Source organism: Equus caballus, chromosome 20 (genome assembly GCF_041296265.1).
Source record: "Equus caballus isolate H_3958 breed thoroughbred chromosome 20, TB-T2T, whole genome shotgun sequence".
In the NCBI taxonomy this organism is placed as follows: domain Eukaryota; kingdom Metazoa; phylum Chordata; class Mammalia; order Perissodactyla; family Equidae; genus Equus; species Equus caballus.
This window is the reverse complement of record NC_091703.1, coordinates 39,160,803-39,179,280: the sequence shown is the minus strand read 5'-3', so window position 1 is coordinate 39,179,280 and position 18,478 is coordinate 39,160,803. Positions and strand designations below refer to the sequence as shown.

The window sequence follows — 18,478 nt, the reverse complement described above, 5'->3', positions numbered from 1 at the left end:
CTCGCCGTCATCTGTACCTCCGTTGCAGTGCTTACAGGCTGTGACTGTGAGTCAGTGTCCAAGCCGTGATCGCCACCTCCCTTGATGTTACCTGGGCTGCTATGGCTGCCTGCATCCCCGCGACACCCTCCCTCCCCCACTCATTGCTCCCTCCCAGTCTGGAGCTGCTGAAAAGAACACTGGGTACAGAGTGTGAGCTGGGATAGTAGGTTTCCTGTGGTTGCAAAAGGAACATCAGGACATCGGGACTTTCCCAGTGGTGCCCGAGCTGTGGGAGAAGTGGGGGAGGAGGAGGCAGGGCCAACCTCGAAGGAACCTCTGCTCTCTTCCCTCCCCTCCTCAGTGCTCCCAGCTCTCAAAAAGGCTGGTACAGTTTGTTACACTGGGGCCGGAATGTACCGTGTGTTTCATATGGCCTCTGTCCAGTCCTACACTGGCTCCTTTATATTTATACTCCCTTCTTCAGCCGCGGCATCCTGCTGTCAGTCACTCCTCTCATCTGCCCACCTCCCACCTGCCCCCCCCCCCACGCCCCCACAAGTCCCTCCGTCCTTGGGCTCTAAACTCCTGTGGGAGGTCGGGGGTGGGGTGCAGAGAAAGCCCTGGAGGAGAGAAGTTGGATTTCAGAAGGGTGAAGTCCCCAGTCCCATATCCCTCTCCCATCACCCAGCCCTGAAACTGCCTCTGAGGCCATGGACTCTCTGAGCTGGGGCTCAAGGTTCTCCAGGCATTTGTGGTTGATCCCTGACTCCTTGCCACCCTTGTTTTCCTGTGCACTTCAGCAATATTCTTGAGTCCAGCTGGACAAGTGAGCTGAAGGCTCTATTTAAGTTGCCCACCCCACCCCAAAACGGGCAGACCTGCTAATCTGTGATCGTCCCCTATCAGTCACAGAGAACACAGCAGAGGTGGGGGCGGGGGGGATAGGAGTCACACGTTCCTAATAGAGGCTGCAAAAGGGAATTTGACACTTGGTGACTTCATGATTTTCTGAGTTGTGACCTCCTCAAAGTGGCTAGATATTCAGAGATGGATCCATTTATGATCTGACCTTCCTCCCCCAGGAGCATGTGATATTATTATTCACAATAATAGGTAATATTGATTGCCCACTAGCGACCAAGCCTTGGGCTTAGGGCTTTATATGCTCAAGTTCATTTACTTGTCGCAGCAACTCTGGGAGGTGGGTACTATGGTTAGCCCTCTTTGACAGTTAAGGAAACTGAGGCTCAGAGAAGTGACAGAGCTGGGATTCACACTCAGGTCTGTCTGATGTCAAAGCCGACACTCTAAAGGGTCTACTGGCTTGCTTAGATCAGGGGCCTAAATCGTAAATCCTCCATCACTCAAGGCTCAGAGTCTTATTCCCTTCTGCCTTCAAATGGTTCCAGGAACTCTGGCTCCTTAGAGGTCAGGCATGCCTTGAGGTATAATCTGACAGCCAGAAAACCATTCGCAGCCCTTTTGACAGGCTGAAATCCAGAGGATGCTCAGTGGTGGAGTTGGATGGTCAGGCCTGCTGGCTGTGGGCAGCCTCAGGTGTCTCTTGGCCGGCTGGCATGCCTGTGCCGCTCACCCCCTCACCTGGAAATAAACTTTGCCTTGTTGTATTGATCTGGCACTGGGATCCAAAAACCAGGGAATGAGCCTGAGTTCCAGGGCTCTGAACTCACGTCCGCCTGTGGCACCCAGTGACATGGTGCCATGGCCTCTCCTAGAACCCACTCATGGCAGGGCTTTGGGAGAAATGACCACCGTTATATCAGTCCCTGGCATTTGTATCAGACTGTGTTTGTTTCATTTACACGCCCTGACACAGTATGATCGTAATGTTCCTCTGAAGTAAGGAGAGTAACACCCACTTTCCTGATGGGAAAACTGAGGCAAGAGGAGCTAAGTTGCAGGCCCAGATGGTGCAGAGCCCCCATTCTAGCAAAAGGGTTGAGCTTTAAGAAACCAGGTTTGAGACCGTGATATCTGGGTTGCTTTGTTTCATAATACAGGGCTTCTCCTGAGCTAAGAGAGAAAGAATTTCCCAAGATGTCCCCAAACCTGGTGACATGCGATTTCACCCAGCCCTGTCACCCCAGGAACAGACCACAGCACCACGAGGCCCATGCTACCCTTATCTACCCCAGGGACTGAAGCAAGGGCACCAGACATCCTGTATTAGTTGGCCTGTCCTGGTCTCTGGCTTCCTGTCCTCTGCGGCTCTCATGGGTACATTTTGTCCCTTCCGAGTCCCGTTTATTCTTCCTCTTCTATCCTTCCTTCTCTCTTTCTCTGTCCTTCCTCACTGAGAGCCCTGTGTATATGCCTCCGTCCGTCTGTGTTTACTTCTTATTTTTGCTTTTTGTATGTCCAGTCTTCTGGGAAGTTTCCTAAGGTCCCCTCTGCCTTCTTCCCTCTGACGACCCCTTGTTTCTGAGCAGCATCTTCCCTTCCTACCCGCATCCCTACTCCTCACCTCGCCTCCAGCTTCTGCCAGTGTCAGATTGCTCAGGTTCGTGCATTCAGTGGGCACTTAATGAGCACCTACTGTGTGCCGCAGGAATTGTGTTAAAGCCTGGGGACTCAAAGTCCAAAAGCTGTGCCAGAGCATCTATTAAGCACCTCCTGTGTGCACCAGGCATTGTGCTTCAACCTGGGAGCACAAAAGCTGGTTGTTGCCTTCAACAGATCATTATAATGCCCCAGAAAGTTGAGGACTGGGTGTGGCTAGAGGGGTCAGGGAGGACTCCGAGGAGGTGGGTCTTCAAGTCTGTGGGGAGCTAGCCAGGCAGAGCAAGGGTGCAGGGTGTTCCAGATAGAAGGAACAGCATCTATAAAGACACACAGGCGTGAAGCAGCCCCATGTTCTCTGGCAGGCACTCTGAGTTGTTTGGACTGGTGTGGACGTGGAGCTCAGGATGCTGAGGCCAGAGGCAGGCAGGCCCAGATGGTGCAGAACCCCATGTTCCGGCAAAAGGGTTGACCTTTATCCTGGAGCAGCCGGAAGCCGGAGCAGCCCCATGGCTCCCTGCAGCCTGGGAGCTTCAGGGCTGGGCGTGGGCCAGGCCCAAAGCACTCTTGAACCCCCATTAACCCACATTTACTGCCTTTTGGCTCAGGGAAGCCTGTGGGAGGGTCAGACACTTAAATATAATGCTGTTTCCAAAGTGCAAGCATTCATTCATTCATAAATGTTTAGCAGGTTCTGATGTTTGCCAACTGCTGCTCTGAGCACCAGGCATGGGTCATTGAACCCCACAGAGGTCCCAGCATTTAAGAAACTTATATCCTTGGCAGTTGGGCAGGGGGATAGGGCATAAACAAACAAAACAAATAAATTAGCAAGATAATTTCAGATCATGATAAGTGCAAAGAAAATAAAACAGTGATGCAATTGAGAATAATGGGATGGGCTGGGTAGTCAGGGAAAGCTGCTCTAGAGAAAGTTCTGTTTGAACTGAGACCTAGATGACGAGAACAAACCAGTACATGAACATCTGGGGGCTTAGGGTTTGAGGCATTGGAAATAGCACATGCAAAGGCCTTGAGGCAGGAGGGAGTTTGGTGTTTTCAAGGTTTAGGAAAAATGCTGGGTTTAGATTCAGTACTCCCCAGCAATTCTATGCAAGGATTATTGTACCCATTTTGTGGAGATGGAAACTGAGGCTCAGAATGGTTAAGTTCCTTGGCCAAAATTGTATCTGGTAGTACAAATTTTGGCTCTAAAGTGACTGTTCTTTTTTCTACCAAGGTATCAAGTACAGCAACCATGAGTCCTAGATTATTTAGGAAGGTCCAGTTTCCAAAATTCTATCTCATTGTTCTCTGGGTGATCATCCTGGACATTCTCTGTGTCCCAGATCATGACTTCGAGCCCTCTCTCTGCCATGTACTACCAGTGGGATACTGGGATGAACACTACCTCACCATAAGCCTCAGTTTTGTCATCTGTAAATAGGGAGAGTAATAATTCCAATATCACAGGCTTGCTGAGAGGATTTAAATGAGCTAATTCGTATAAGGTTCAGTCCGGTGCCTGGAACATGGCACACAGTCATTTCGTGGTAGTTCTTGATTCCCTTGGAAGACAGGTCAGCCGCAGAATGGTCCTGCCCCCGTGGGAGGCCTCTGATGCATGAGCCAGGTGGGGGAGCTGTGGGAGGAGAGAGAGCAAGAGAGGGTGGCTAGGAGGGCCCCTTCCCTTTACTCAGCCTCTCTCTCCTCGTGCTGGGATCCCACACTGACACATCTTGTACTTCCCGTTTCCAGGGAAATTCCTCCGTGCTGGACCGCACCCGCCCTTGAGGACCTCCCGATCTCTTTGGGCAGAGCGGAAGCCAGACAGAGACGGGGACTGCGAAGTGACAATCCCCAGCCCTGTATGTGCCAGGAGCCCCTGAGGGGCAGGCGGCCACGCGGCAGGAGGGCAGGGGCCGCCGAGGGAGCCGGGCCTGGGCTGCTGGGACAGAGCGCTTCTCAGAGGAGGTGGGGACCCCGTGGAGTACGTGACTCTGGCCCCTCCAGCCTGCGCACACTCCAGTTAGCGGGACAGAGACCCCTCCCCACCCATCCTTAACCTTCCACAGCTTCCCGCTCTGCTGGGAGGCCCTGTCACCACACACACACACACCCTTCCCAGACACCCCCGAGAGGACCAGCTGCAGCTGGGGGGTGGGGAGAGCACCGTCAGGGTTCTCGGATCGCTCGCCCCCAACTGCTGAGCCGCTTCGAGGTTTAAAGCAAAACATGATTCTGTCCTTCCTGCCGCTCCGAGGCACCCGCGTTATTTTTAGCAGGGATGCAGGGCAGGCACATTTCTCCTTGACTTTCACTGGGGACATCCCCCCACCCCCCAGCCAAGACTCAGCCTGGGGAGGCCAGGACGGAAACCCCCCTCCCAGAAAGGGGAAACGGGTGTGTTTTCTGTTCCTTCAACTCACCAGAACAGGAGTTACGGTCAAGCTTGGGGTTGCACTGATGGGAAATTCTAGGCTCCAAAGCCCATGGGCTCCATGCCATCCCTATGAAACTGGGAGCAAGGGGAGCATGGTGTCTGGAGTGGAGATGCCCAGTTGGGGGGTGTTGGCGTCCCAGGGGAGCCACTTGGTCACCGCCGGGCATTGTGGACTAGACAGGGCACCCGGCATTCTGGGTGGTATTTACACAGGCTAAGCATGGCTGTTCTTGGTATTTCTCTGTTTGTGTGTCTTTTAGATGCTAGCAGTACTTTATTGAGGTATAATCTACATACGGTAAAATGCACAGATCTTAAGCGTACCACTCGATGAATTTTGACAAATGCATATTTCTGTGTAACCATCACCTAGATTAAGATTTTGAACTTTTTTCGGCACCCCTAAGTTCCCTTGTGCCTCTTCCCAGTCAGTCCTCACCCCAGAGATGACTACGGTCTGATTTCTATCACCATGGATCAGTTTCGTGTGTGTGTATTTTACAAAGTTAAAAGAAATACAGCTGCCATCACAGAAGAGGGAAGTGAGCAATACAAATTTTAGTATGAAAGGGGGGGCCTCAAAAAAGGAGAGTTATGGGACTTTGAAAAAATTAAGGAATGATTGGCACGGGAAACAGGAGGTTCAGAGCCAACCCAACCCCTCACGATTGGGACAGAGGGCTTGGGACACTTCTGGGAGCAGAGAGGCAGAGAGGGGGAAGAGCAGGAGTGAGAGAGAGGCCTGCCAGGGCTCCTCCTGGGTCCAGCCACCCCTGTGTTCTGCTCTGGGTCCGTGCCCCCTCTTAGCCCCCTCACCACGGCAGATTTCAGCAAAGCCAAGGCTGCAAGGAGGGGCACTCTCAAGGGCATCTACCCAGAGACGGGGAGAGCTAGGGCCTCTGCACAATTAGGTTATTTATCTTTTCTGCCTTCCCTTTCAAAGTCTGCATGATTCTGGGCCTCCTTCACCCTTTGGCCTGCTTGGGGAGGGGAGAGGCTGGGGCTCTCAAAGGAGGGTGGTAGAAGGAGAGTCATGGAGCTCCACATTTCTTCTTTCCTTCATTTGAGAACACATATTTGAGCCCCAACCTTGTGCTGTAGCTTCTGCTGGGTGCTAGGGGTAGGAGGATGACTAAGACAAATTTTCACTCACTAAGGAGTCAAGGGGAGCATTGCCCAGTGAGGCAAGGCCTTATAGCCCCTTCCAATCAGAAATGAGGGGCTCAGAGAGGTAAAGTGACTTATTCAGTGTCACACAGCTAGCTGCTGGCAGAGGGAGGCCAAGAACAGGGAGCCTTGACTCAGCCCTTCATCAGCTGGGGATGAGAAAGCAAAGGAAGCAAAATCAACCGTCTGAGTCCCTGGCGCTCTTCCTCGCGGGCTTTCTGGAGCAGCAGAAAGAGCACTGACCTGGAAGTCAGGGCACCTCGTTTCTGCTTCTAGCTCTTAGAAGCACTTTCTTTCTGACCCCTGGTTTTCTCCCACATGCCTGAAGAAGGCAGCCTCCAGAGGAGCGTTGAGGTTCTTTCAGCCCTAACTTTCTCAAGCAGACCCTGCATTTTCTCACCTCGGTGCCTCTGCTCCAGTTGTGTCTGCCACCTAGAATGCCCCCTTTCCCTCCCACTTCCTTCTTCTGACATTCTTCCAGTCGTTTATGACCTAATTCAAATGCTGCCCCTTGAGGCCCCCACGGTATTTGGGGATCTGTTGAGTGGTGTCACCTAGTCTCCACTGCTAGAGCAGACAGAGCCCCCCCCTCACCTTGGGACCCTCCCATCCCAGAGCAGGGCCTCCCACTGAGAATGCATCTTCTTTACCAGCAACTGCTGGAGGAGTTGAAGTGAATTCTTGCTCACGCCCCACACTTCCACGTGCCTCTTTCAGCTTTCAGAGACTGAGCTCACCCCTCCTCAGGGCCTCCAAGAGATTGTGCCTTCCTGCTGGGCAGGCCAGCCCAACCCAGGGCATCAAACTGGGGCACTTTTGGCAAAGGCCCTGGGAGGTGACCCCAAGAAGATTGAGAAGGACAGGCAGGGCCTCAGCCGGAAGGATGGCTGCTCCACCTCACCTGACCTGTCCTCAGTCCCAAACACCTGGGCAGAAATCCTCCCTCACAGTAAACATATGGCTGCTATTCCCACAATGACACCCAGGCCCACTCCTACCTACTTGCTCACAAACAGATTAGCAACTTTGCAAAAATGAACCCCACTGCTCTCTCTACTCTGGAAATACACACATGCACGCTCATCGTACATACGCACGTGGGCACACACAGACATGCACATCAGCAACATATACATGGACATACATGCAGACACATAGATGTATACATGAGCACCATGAGTGCATGTGTGAGCATGCAGCCATGCCCACATGCCCCGTGGGTGCACACACTCTCACACATGTGCACACATGAGTACACAGGCTCGCATGTATGCACGCATGGGTGCACATATAGGCACACTCACTCCCCCATGATGATGTGGGGCTCCTTTCCACGCTCAGCTCTCAGGGGAGCCCAGCTCATGCTTGCTGAGCCAAGGATGCTCCAGGGGAACGTGGGATGAGGAAAGTGCTCCATTGTTGGGGTCTGGCTGCCTCTGGATTTACATCAAACTGGGGTCTTTTGTCTTAATTTTCCTTACTGATGGCCCTGTGGGAAGCAGAGAAAGCCCAAGAGCTATGGGTTCACTCCAGGCAGCACCTTGCTTGGGTGGCCAGCAGGGATGGGAGTTGGGGAGGGGGGGCGGCGAGTAAGGCTTCCATCCTCCTGTGAACAAATGTCTCCAAGGAGCCATCGTTCTATGGGACCAGTAAATGTGGGACTGACCTTCTCAATGCTTTCACTGTCACTCTCTTCATTCCATCCATTCCTCCCATTGCTGCAGGGGCCTCTGGCCCATGTCCTCTTCCTGTGGGGAGATGGGAAAGCTTTGAAGAGAGCCCAGTCCCAAGGTTGATGTGGCAGCTCTGGGGTTGACAGCAGGGTCCCCGGCAGGCTGGCCCCCTCAGGTGGAAGGGGGGCTTCTCTTGGACTCCCCCAGGGCAGCACAGCACTAATTCAGAGGCTGGCGAGGTGGAGTGGTGCTGTTTGTGATACAGTTATCTGATCTAGAGGGTTGGGCAGGGAGCAAGCTTGGATCCCTTTAAACCCAGTTCAGCTGCAGCCCCTGAGCAGAGAGCATAGGCCTGGCGGGGTGCTGGGGTGGGCGGGGAGGTTGAGGGGGTGGATACAGAAATGAGTAAGACACAGTAACTGTGTTCTAAAAGTGTGTGTGTCGGGTGGGGGCCCAGGAAAACACCACGCAGCAGAACAACACCTAGGAGTGGCACTCAAACACAGCATGCTCCACACTGAAGCCATCACCTCTGCCCGCCCCTCCCCACAGCTTCACAGCACGGCCACCTGCGAGATCCTCCTGCTGGATTTCCTGTTTTGGGTACTAACGCCCCATGGTGGCCTAAATCAAAAACTTGGGGCCACCCCAGATCTGCCCTCTCTTACTCCATCCAGTTGGCCCGCCATCCCATGGGTTATTCTTGTCCCGTCCCTCCCCATTCCCTCTATCCTTTCAGGGCTCTATTCTGACTGCTTTATATATTATATATATATTAGTTTGTTTAATCCTCATAACAACATTGATGGGTGCCACCATTATTGTCTCTATTTTATAGATGGGAAAATTGATATGCTGAGAGTTTGTGACTTATTTACCTAAGGTGACATGCCTAGTAAGTGGCAGAGTGGCATTTACACACAGCCAGTTCAGCTGAAGAGTCTGTGCAGTTAACCCTGCACTATCCTCTCTCACTCCCTGTTATGAATATTTGCCAGCTTGTATAGCTCTTGAGCGATCAGTCAATTAATGTCTGGTGAATGAGTGAATGAACTCATTAAAATTTAATGGAATGAAGAAGTAGGGCTCATCTTCATTTATGTAAGATGCCGGCTGTGCTAAAACTATTTTATTTTTATAGAACATAGAAAATTTTAAAGAAAATAGATTTTGAGAGTAAAATCCCATCCATCATGTTTTCATCTTACCTTCTTGCTTTTTACATGGAATTTGTATGGATTCTAAGCCTAAGCTTTTTCATGTCAATGAAGAGAGATGTCCTCAGGACTCTCTAATGGCCTGCTTACCATCACCTGCTGCCTGTGATGTGGGCAGGTGTCAGTTACATACCGAGCAATCCCTGTGGTTATGCCCCCAGGGAGACAGACGCACTGAGAAGGGACCTCATGCATGGTGAGTTGTGGCTGATGCTGAAAGAACATTCCGTCTCAGCACACAGGCCAAGGACAGAGTTATTCCAACCAGGGACGGCTGTGAGGGCTTTCTGGAAGAGGTGAGATTTGGGCTGAGTCTTGAAAGATTTGGATAACTTTTGGAGAGAAGGGAGAAGGGCAGGGAAGTCCAGAAAATGTTTGGACCCCCGGGTTTGGTGGCAGGAAGGGCAGAGCAGGAAGGCAGGAGAGAGAGAGGATGTGATGGGAGGTGAGACCAGGCAGGTAACAGCTGCATGGTGGAGTGGCAGAGGCTGAAATCGCCTTCACCTCCACCCTGGCGGCTGTACAATTTTTGGACAAGTGGCTGCTTTTTTCATTTTCTGATATCCTGTATGCAAACTGAGCATTTAAGCCTGGAAAAGCTCAGATGAGACTCCCCGGGGCAGGAGAGTTTGCTGATCCTCCAATCTAACATGCTTGGCTCTCCACCCAACAAGCCAACAGCTTCAGTCTCCTTATGCTCACTTCTGAGGGTGGTGTGGCTTAGAGGATAAGCCACAACTTTGCCACTTGCTGCCTTGGCAGATCATTTAACCTCTCCTTATTTCCTTAGGTTGTTGTTGAAGATTAAGTTAGTTAAGACACTTAAAGCATCTAGAACACTGGAAGTGTCCAGCTTCCTATATGTGCCTGGTAGACATGAGCTAATATCGTCACTGTAGCCAGGGTTTGTCATAATGACGCAGACTCCCATTGGGTTATCCCTCTTCTAGGCCACAGGATTTGCCCTTTGCTGCTGCCTCTCTCTAGTCGCAGGGTTCTCCCCACAGGTGTGGTTCCTGTTGACCTGAGCAGTATCCTCCCCACCCACCAAATGCCCAGCATCAGTCACTCCCACTTTTTGCCCCTGCCCACTTATCCCCACTCTGCGGATGCACTGGCTTCTTGGGATAAGATTAATTTTGCTTTGTGCCTACAGGGCTAGGACAGCAAAGCAAAACTGCAAAGAAAGCTGAATACAGTAAATACTTTCTGAAAGTGCACAGGGGACATGGCCAATTTCAGTTCAAGGGTCAGCCCGGTTCCAGACAGCAGAGCTAAATCCCCAGAGAGTAGACACTGGTGCCTCAGCGTCTCCCTGGGGTTGGCCGGCTCATAGCCCTGTGTGTAGCCAGGCTTGGGAAATACCTGTTGGTCATTTGCACAATGGAGTGAGAACAGCATCCAGCTATGCAGTGACAGCCCAGAGATCTCTGAGAACTAGGCTGGGATGGGGTACAAACCTGGCTCCTCACAGCGAAGGGCTAGGTGGAGAGGGGATTAGCTTACAAAACAGAGCCTGGGCCCTTGCCCAGCGCCAGCCCAGTGGCTGCTCCTTAGCCAAGCCTGAGGGCCTTGACGATTCTCAGAACTATCAGGTTCACCTTCTCCCCCATCCTCCCCTTCTTACCCACTTCTGGGGCTTTCTCCTCACACCCTCCCATCCTGCAAAAGCTTTCTCTTAAATCCCCTAAAGCAGAGTTTCTCTTTATCGCTCGTTTTTTGACAACTGGATTATCATGTGCCAGGTGAGATTTTCCTTGTGTTTATCCTGCTTGGGGTTCATTCATCAAATTGGGAACAATTTCAGCCATTACTTATTCTAAATGATTTCAGTATTCCTTCTATTCCAACCACTAATTTCCAAAGATGGTCTGCAAGGACTACCTGGGAGCTTGTTAACAACACCCCACCCAAGTAAGAACCTCCTGGGAGCCTGGGAGCCTGTGTTCTGAACAAGCTCCAGGCTGTCTTAGGGCCCCTGAACCGAGACTACTCAGCGGGGACCGTGAGTACTTCAACGGCTGGGCCTGGGTGTCACTCGTCTCTGTGTCCCCAGTCCTGGCAGGGCCTGCTTGTTAAATGGAACCCTCAGCTGCAAGGGTTACTCTTCATTCATTGAGTCAGCAAGATTGGTGCCATCTCCCTTCCCAAGCAACTGAAGCCCCGTACTAAAAGGATGACACTTGGGGCCAGCTGGTGGCATCATGGTTATGTTTTTGCGCTCCACTTCGGTGGCCTGGGGTTTGTGGGTTAGGATCCCGGGCATGGACCTACACCCTGCTCATCATGTGGGGTCTCACGTACCAAACAGAGGAAGATTGGCACAGATGTTAGCTCAGCAACGATCTTCCTTAAGCAAAAAGAGGAAGATTGGCAATCGATGTTAGCTCAGGGCCAATCTTCCTCAACACCCTCCCAAAAAAGTATGACATTTGGATTCATGAATTTCAGGCATCAGCCAGCAGAGGAAAGAAACCCTCTGGGGACTTTGAGAGGCTCCCCCAAATCCGTGAAGGAGGCCTCCAGGGGAGCACTCCCACTGACCTAACCACGTTGGACCTCTGTTCTCTGTCAAATGGAGATAAACATTTCTGTGGTGAGGGTTGCGGTGGTGGAGTCAGCCTCAAACATTAGAAATTCTGGATGACAGGCTTCGTTCACTTTGGGGTTAGGAGTAGAGGGGAAAAAACAAGTGAGCAGGTAAGAAACAATTATTTGAAAGCTAATTCCTAGAAAATGCCGAGAGAAGCAGATGGATAATATGCCAGACTAGTAAATAAGCACACAGGTCGTGTGTGTGTTTTAGATCAACATTACAGAGGCATAATTTAGGTACAGCACAATGCACCCGTTTACGTGTTACAGTTTGATGAGTTCTGACAAATGTGTTTGCCTGTGTAACCTCTATCACAACAGAGATCATTTCCTTCACTCTAAAAGTTTCCTGGTTCCTTTTTGCAGTCAATCCCCACCTGACCTGAGCAGCTCCTAATCCGCTTTCTGTCACTTTGGGTTAGACTGGTAATTCCTAGAATTTCAAAAACATGGAATCACACAGTATGTTCTCTTTCGTATCTGGCTTCTTTTGCTCAACCTGCTTTTGAGGTTTGTCCATGTTTTTGCATGTACTCACCGTTGGCTCCTTTTTATTGCTGTATTGTATTCCATTGCATGGCTATACCACAATTTATTTATTCAGCCTCCTGCTGTTGGAGATTATGGTTGTTTATAGTTTGAGGCTATTATGAAAAAGTTGCTGTGAACATTCTTGTACAACTATTTTTGTGAACACATGTTTTAATTTCTCTTGGGAGCAGATTTGCTGAGTTATATGGCAAGCGTATGTTTAACTTCAAAAGAAACTGCCAGACTGTATTCCAAAGTGGCTGTAGGTTCCCCCCAGCAAAGCATTAGAGTTCCGGTTGTTCCACAGCTTTGTCAGCTCTTGGTATTGTTGGTCTTTTTAATTGTAGCAGTTCTGGTTAGGGGTAGAGTGGCCTCTCACTGAAGCACACATATGCCCACTCCTCCAACCGCTTCTGGAACCACTCTGCCCTGCCCCCTCCCTGCTCCCCAGCTGTTCCGACCATCTCTATGTCTCCCATGCTCTGGGCTCCTTTCCTGGAATTCTCAAGCTCTCGAAATTTCCATAACTGGCTCCTTCTCATCATTCAGTTCTCAGCACGTGTCACCTCCTCAGGAGGTTTTTCGTCCCCTCCCTCTCTCTTTGTGTCCTCAACACTTATCACCTTACCCTGTTTTTTCCTTTGTAGCAGTGAGCCCTATCGGAAAGAATCTTATTTGTTTGTCTACCAGTTGACTGTCTGCCCCATGACAACATCGGTTCCATGAACAAAGCCATCTCGTCTGTTTTGTTTATCTAGAACAGTGCCTGATAGATAGTGGGTGTTCAATATATATTGTTAGATGGATTTGCAATACAAAGGGTATGTTCAATATATTGGTCTTTGTGGTCCTGGGAATTAAAGGGCATGCATATCAGCAAAGCAGAAATGTTTAAAGCATAAATTATTTTTATTGTCTGGGGCGGTTTGATTTTGCATGTAAATATGCTTGGAAACCTAAAAATGTAGCAAAGTAGAAAGAGGAGGAAAATCAACCATAGTTCCACCAAATTGTTGTGGTTTAAAAGTGTAAATCGTTTTTAACTACTAACTAGTTTTAAATTTTTGATATTTTTTAAGTTAGCTTTTGAATAAGTAATATTTGCATATGGGTAAAAATTTAAATAGCATATCCTTCTGGAAAAGGCTGCTTACATACAAACATAGATATATCTGCATTTTTTTCCAAAAATAGTACCATACTGTATGCATTGCTCCATACCTTGCTTTTTCATTTAGCAATTTATCTTAGAAATCATTCTACATTATTATGTGTATCAGTTAAGATTAGGTTCAGCTTTGAGTGATGGAAAATTCAAAATATCAGTGCCTTGCAAAATTAGACACTGATTTCTCTCTCATTAATGAAGTCCAGAGGTAAGTAGCCAGGCACTGCTAGGACTCCACAATTATCAGGGACCCAGATTTCTTCTGTCTTTTGCTATGCCATCCTCAATATGGGGTTTCTACCTCATGGTTCCATATGGCTACCTGAGCTCCAGCCATTATATCTGCATCTAGCTGTAGAAAAAGAAAAGGAAAGAGAGGCACAGCTTTCCTCCCATTAAGAGAAGGATACTTCCTAATGTTCAGTTCTCATTGTCCAGAACTTAGGGACACACGTAGCTGCAAGGGAGGTGGGAAACATATTTTTTATTCTAGGTAGCCATGTACCCAGCTCAAAAATCAGAGGAGAATGGATATTAGGGGGCAACTAAAAATCTCTGCTACAGTATACATAGATTTGCCTCATTCAAAAAAGTGGGAATTTGTATAGTTACCTGTTCAACAAAAAGTGGGAGCCCCTCACCAAGCTTCAGGTCCTGCATTTCCAAATTGAAGTCTCCCTTAGGTGTGCAACTGGTAGAGCTAGGTCGTGTGTCTGTGTGCTAGCTGCAAGGGAGGCTGGGAAGTTCTGACTTCCAGATTGAGGGGCAAAACTCCCAATAGGGGAATTTCCCCAAATATAGAAAGACCATTTAGAATTTGGACCAATCTTCTTGTCAAAGACAATTATATATGTCAGACAAATATTTCTAAATCTTAAAAGCATCAAAAATCTAACAAGATAGTGAAGAATTACTGGACCAAGATACATGCAAAGATAGGAGTCCAGAGAGATTAGAGTTGCCAGTTAAAATACTGGACTCCCAGTTAAATCTGAATTTCAGATAAGCAACAAATAATTTTTTACTGTACGTCCCAGTTAAATTTGAATTTCAGATAGACAACAAATTATTTTTTAGCATCAGTGTGCCCATGCAATACTTGCAATGCTTGGGAGATACTGATACTAAAAAGTAATTTGTTTTTTATTTGAAATTCAAGTTTAACTGGATGTCCTGTATTTTTATTTGTTACATCTGGCAACCCTAACCGAGCAGTGAGCGCAGGACTCGGGGCTGCTTTTGCCTAAGAGCATTTGCTAATCTGAGTCATCAGAGAGGCTGAGCTGTGCTTTTGAAAGCTTCTTAGACTTTGGGGTACAAAACTGGAGTTCAAGGCTAACCAAGGTTGGAGGTTCTGACAAACCACCCCTGTGGTAGACTACTGCTTTGATGACCCCCTATAAACCATGTCCTATCCTCTTGACTGTGGGTTGGCCCTGTGATCCACCTTACCCAACAGAATGTGGAGGAGGAGATGTTGTGCCTTTAAGAAGGCAGCGTCCATATTGTGGCTCTGGGGGAAGCCAGTTGCCCTGTAAGAAGTCCCACTACCCTAAGAACTGGGACCTAACCACGGAATTGGTGACGTGTGCCCAGCTGGATCTCCGAATTGCTATGGACCTGTGGCTGGTGTGAGCCTGTCCTTTCCTCCTTTTTGAATAGGAATATCTATTGAGATTTTCCTTTCTCTGCTTCACCATTTCTTGTGGGGAACAGATAACTTGTCTCTTTAGTTCAAAGTTCGTCAGGTTCAGAGGAGTATCGCTTGAGAAACCTCCTTCATACCTGGACCTGATTTAGATGATGAAATTACCGACTTCAGGCTCAATCCTGGTATAGCAATGGGGTGAGATTTGGGGAGTCCTAAGGGGTGGTGAGTGTATTTTGCACGTGGGAGGAAGTGCATCATTAGGGGAAAGAGGGCAGACTGTGATAGATTGTTACTTTGCTGGCCCCCCGTGAACTATGGTCTGAGTATTCCCGCCATTATTAGTTCCCTCCCCTTGAATCTGGACTGGCCTGTGAGCAGCTTTAACCAACAGAACATGGTGGAAATGATGCTGTCAGTTCCAGGCCTAAACTTTAAGAAGCTCCTGGCAGTTCCCACATTGGCCCTTTGGGGGAAGCCAGCCACCATGTTGAGAAGTCCAATTACCTTGAGACCGCCACATTGTGAGAAACCCAACCTAGCCTCATGGAGAGACCGTGTGGAGAAGAACTGAGAACTCTGGCCAACAGATCAGCTGAGGTCCCACTTGCCTTCCATGGAAGTAAGGCCATCTTGGAAGCAGACCATTCGGGCCTGGTCAAGCTTCCCCAACTGATGCCACGTAGAGTAGAGGCCAGTTGTTCCTGCCAAATCCGTCCAAATTGCAGAATTGTGAGCAAAGGAATACAATAGTTATGGTATTCAGCCAGGAGTAAGCAAACTACTCCCCAGGGATGGCTCTCTATTCTTTTTTTTTTTTAACAGCTTTATCAAAATATTATTCATTCACATACCTTACAATTCACCCATTTAAAGTATGCAACTCAGTGGTTTTTGGTATATTCACAGATACGTGCAACCATTACCACAGTCAATTTTAGAACATTTTTTTCACCTCAAAAAGAAACCCTGTACCCTTTGCCTGTTATCTTCCTATCCTTCCTTCCCTTACATTCCCAGTCCTAAGCAATCACTAATCTAATTCCTGTCTTCTGTCTTCCCTGTTCAGGACATTTCTTATGAATGGAAGCACATAAAATGAAGTCTTTTGTGACTGGCTTCTTTTACTTGGTGTAATGTTTTCAAGGTTCATCCACATTGTGCGTCTATCAGTACTTCATTCTTTTTTATGGCCATATAATGCTCCGTTGTATGGATATACCATATTTTCTTTCTCCATTCATTAGTTAATAGACATTTGGGTTGTTTTCACCTTTTGGCTATTATGCATAATGCTGATATATATATTGGTATACACGTATCTGTTTGAGTCTCTGTTTTCAATTCTTTGGGGTATATACCTAGGAATAGAATTGCTGGGTCATATGGTAATTCTATGTTTAACATTTTAGGAAGTGCCAAACTGTTTTCCAAGGAGTTGTACTATTTTACATTCCCACCAGCAAGGCACAGGGGCTCCAATTTCTCCACATACTCACCAACACTTAGTCCCCTTGTCGAAAATCAGTTGACCACAGGTGTGTGGGTTTATCTCTGGACTCTCAATTCTGTTTCATTGATCTCTATGTCTATCCTTGTGCCAGTACCAGGTGTCAATTAATGTTGCTTTGTAGTAAGTTTTGAAATCAGGAAATGTGAGTCCTCCTGCTTTGTTTTTCTTTTTAAATATTGTTTTGGCTATTCTGGGTCCCTGGCAATTCCATATGAATTTTACAATCAGCTTGTTGATGTCTGTAAAGAAGTCAGTTGGGACTCTGACAGGATTGCATTGAATTTGCAGATCAATTTGGGGTGCATTGCCATATTCACAATAAGTCTTTAATGCATGAACATACGATGTTTTTCCTTTTGTTTAGGTTTTCTTTAATTTCTTTCAACAATGTTTTGTGGTTTTTAGAGTATAAGTTTGGCACTTTTTTGTGAAATTTATTCCTAAGTATTTTATTCTTTTTGATGCTATTATAAATGGAATTTTCTCTTAATTTCATTTTTTGATTATTCATTGAAAGTGTATAGAAGTACAACTGATTTTTGTTATTGATCTCGTATCCTGCATACTTGCTGAATTTATTTATTAGTTCCAATGGGTTTTTTTAGTGGATTCCTCAGGATTTTCTACATACAAGATCATGTCATCTGTGTAGAGACAGTTTTACTTCTTCCTTTCCAATCTGGATGCCTTTTAATTTCTATTTCTTGCCTAATTGCCTGGGCTAGAACCTCCAGTACTTTATTAAATAGAAGTGGCAAGAATGGACATCCTTGTCTTGTTTCCTGGGGAAAGTATCCAGTCTTTTACCATTAAGTACGATACTAGTTGCGGGTTTTTCACAGATGCCCTTCATCAGGTTGAGGATGGCTGCCTGTCTTAGTAAATAAAGTTTTATTGGAACGCAGCTATGTCATTCATTTACGTATTGTCTATGGCTGTTTCGTGCTATAATGACAGAGTTGAGTAGTTTTGACAGAGACCATATGGCCTGCAAGCCTAAAATATTTACCATCTGGCCCTTTAAGAAAAATTCCGCCAACATCTGTTTTAAACTGCTGAATTTGGGGGTAGTTTGCTATGGAACAAGATATAACTAAAACAACTCCCCATCTTCCAGTGGGGCCTCAAAGAAGTACAGCGTTGAGTAAGGAGGAACCATAAGTAAACAAACCCTCCCACAGACGGTAGTCCAGCTTCAAGCCATCTGGGAGGCTCGGAAAACCAGAAGCCCTGAAATTGGGTTAAGGTGTCCTGGCTGGCTCGTGTCCCCAGACACCTGCAGAAACAAATGGAAGTCCTTTCCAGAGGAAGATTTTAGCATCGTTGCCGCAAATGATTTTTCAAATACCGTGTCCAAAATACAACCAGGTACTTGAGGAGAGAAAAGAACACGAGGAAGAACCAGTAGTAAAAAGTGACAGGGGAAGTGGACCCATAGGGACTCCAGATTGGAGTTAACAGACACAGACCATAAAACAACTCTCCTTCCTGTGTTTAAGGAGAGAAAAGCCAAGCTTGACAATTATAGCAACGCACTAAGAGATATAAGAAGTGACATGGCAGATCTGAAAAAGAACCAAACAGAAATTCTAGAACTAAAAAAAAAAGAATAACCAAATTTAAGAGCTCAATGGATGAGTTTAAGAGGAGAATTTTTTTAAGAGCATTTTTTTTTAAAGATTGGCACCTGAGCTAACATCTGTTGCCAATCTTTTCTTCTTCTTCTTCTTCTCCCCAAAGCCCCCCAGTACATAGTTGTAGATTCTAGTTGTAGGTCCTTCTGGTTGTGCTACGTGGGATGCTGTCTCAGCATAGTCTGATGAGTGTGCCACGTCCGTGTCCAGGATCCAACCTGCAAAACCCTGTGCTGCCGAAGTGGAGTGCGTGAACTTAACTACTCAACCACAGGGCCGGCCCCAGGAGATATTTTTTGTTTTTTGAGGAAGATTAGCCCTGAGCTAACATCTGCTGCCAATCCTCCTTTTTTTTGCTAAGGAAGACTGGTCCTGAGCACACATCCG

General features: G+C 47.7%; 1 protein-coding gene across 3 annotated transcripts in view; it reads left to right on the top strand.

The window, feature by feature from the left end:
• The window catches only part of FKBP5 (FKBP prolyl isomerase 5), a 128,321-nt gene that overhangs the window by 5,136 nt on the left and 104,707 nt on the right, over positions 1-18,478 (top strand). For all 3 annotated transcript variants that reach the window (XM_070245499.1, XM_070245498.1, XM_023624815.2), the window contains exon 2: positions 4,261-4,476. The gene's annotated coding sequence lies outside the window, so the exon portion shown is untranslated. The remainder of the gene's footprint in view (positions 1-4,260; positions 4,477-18,478) is intronic.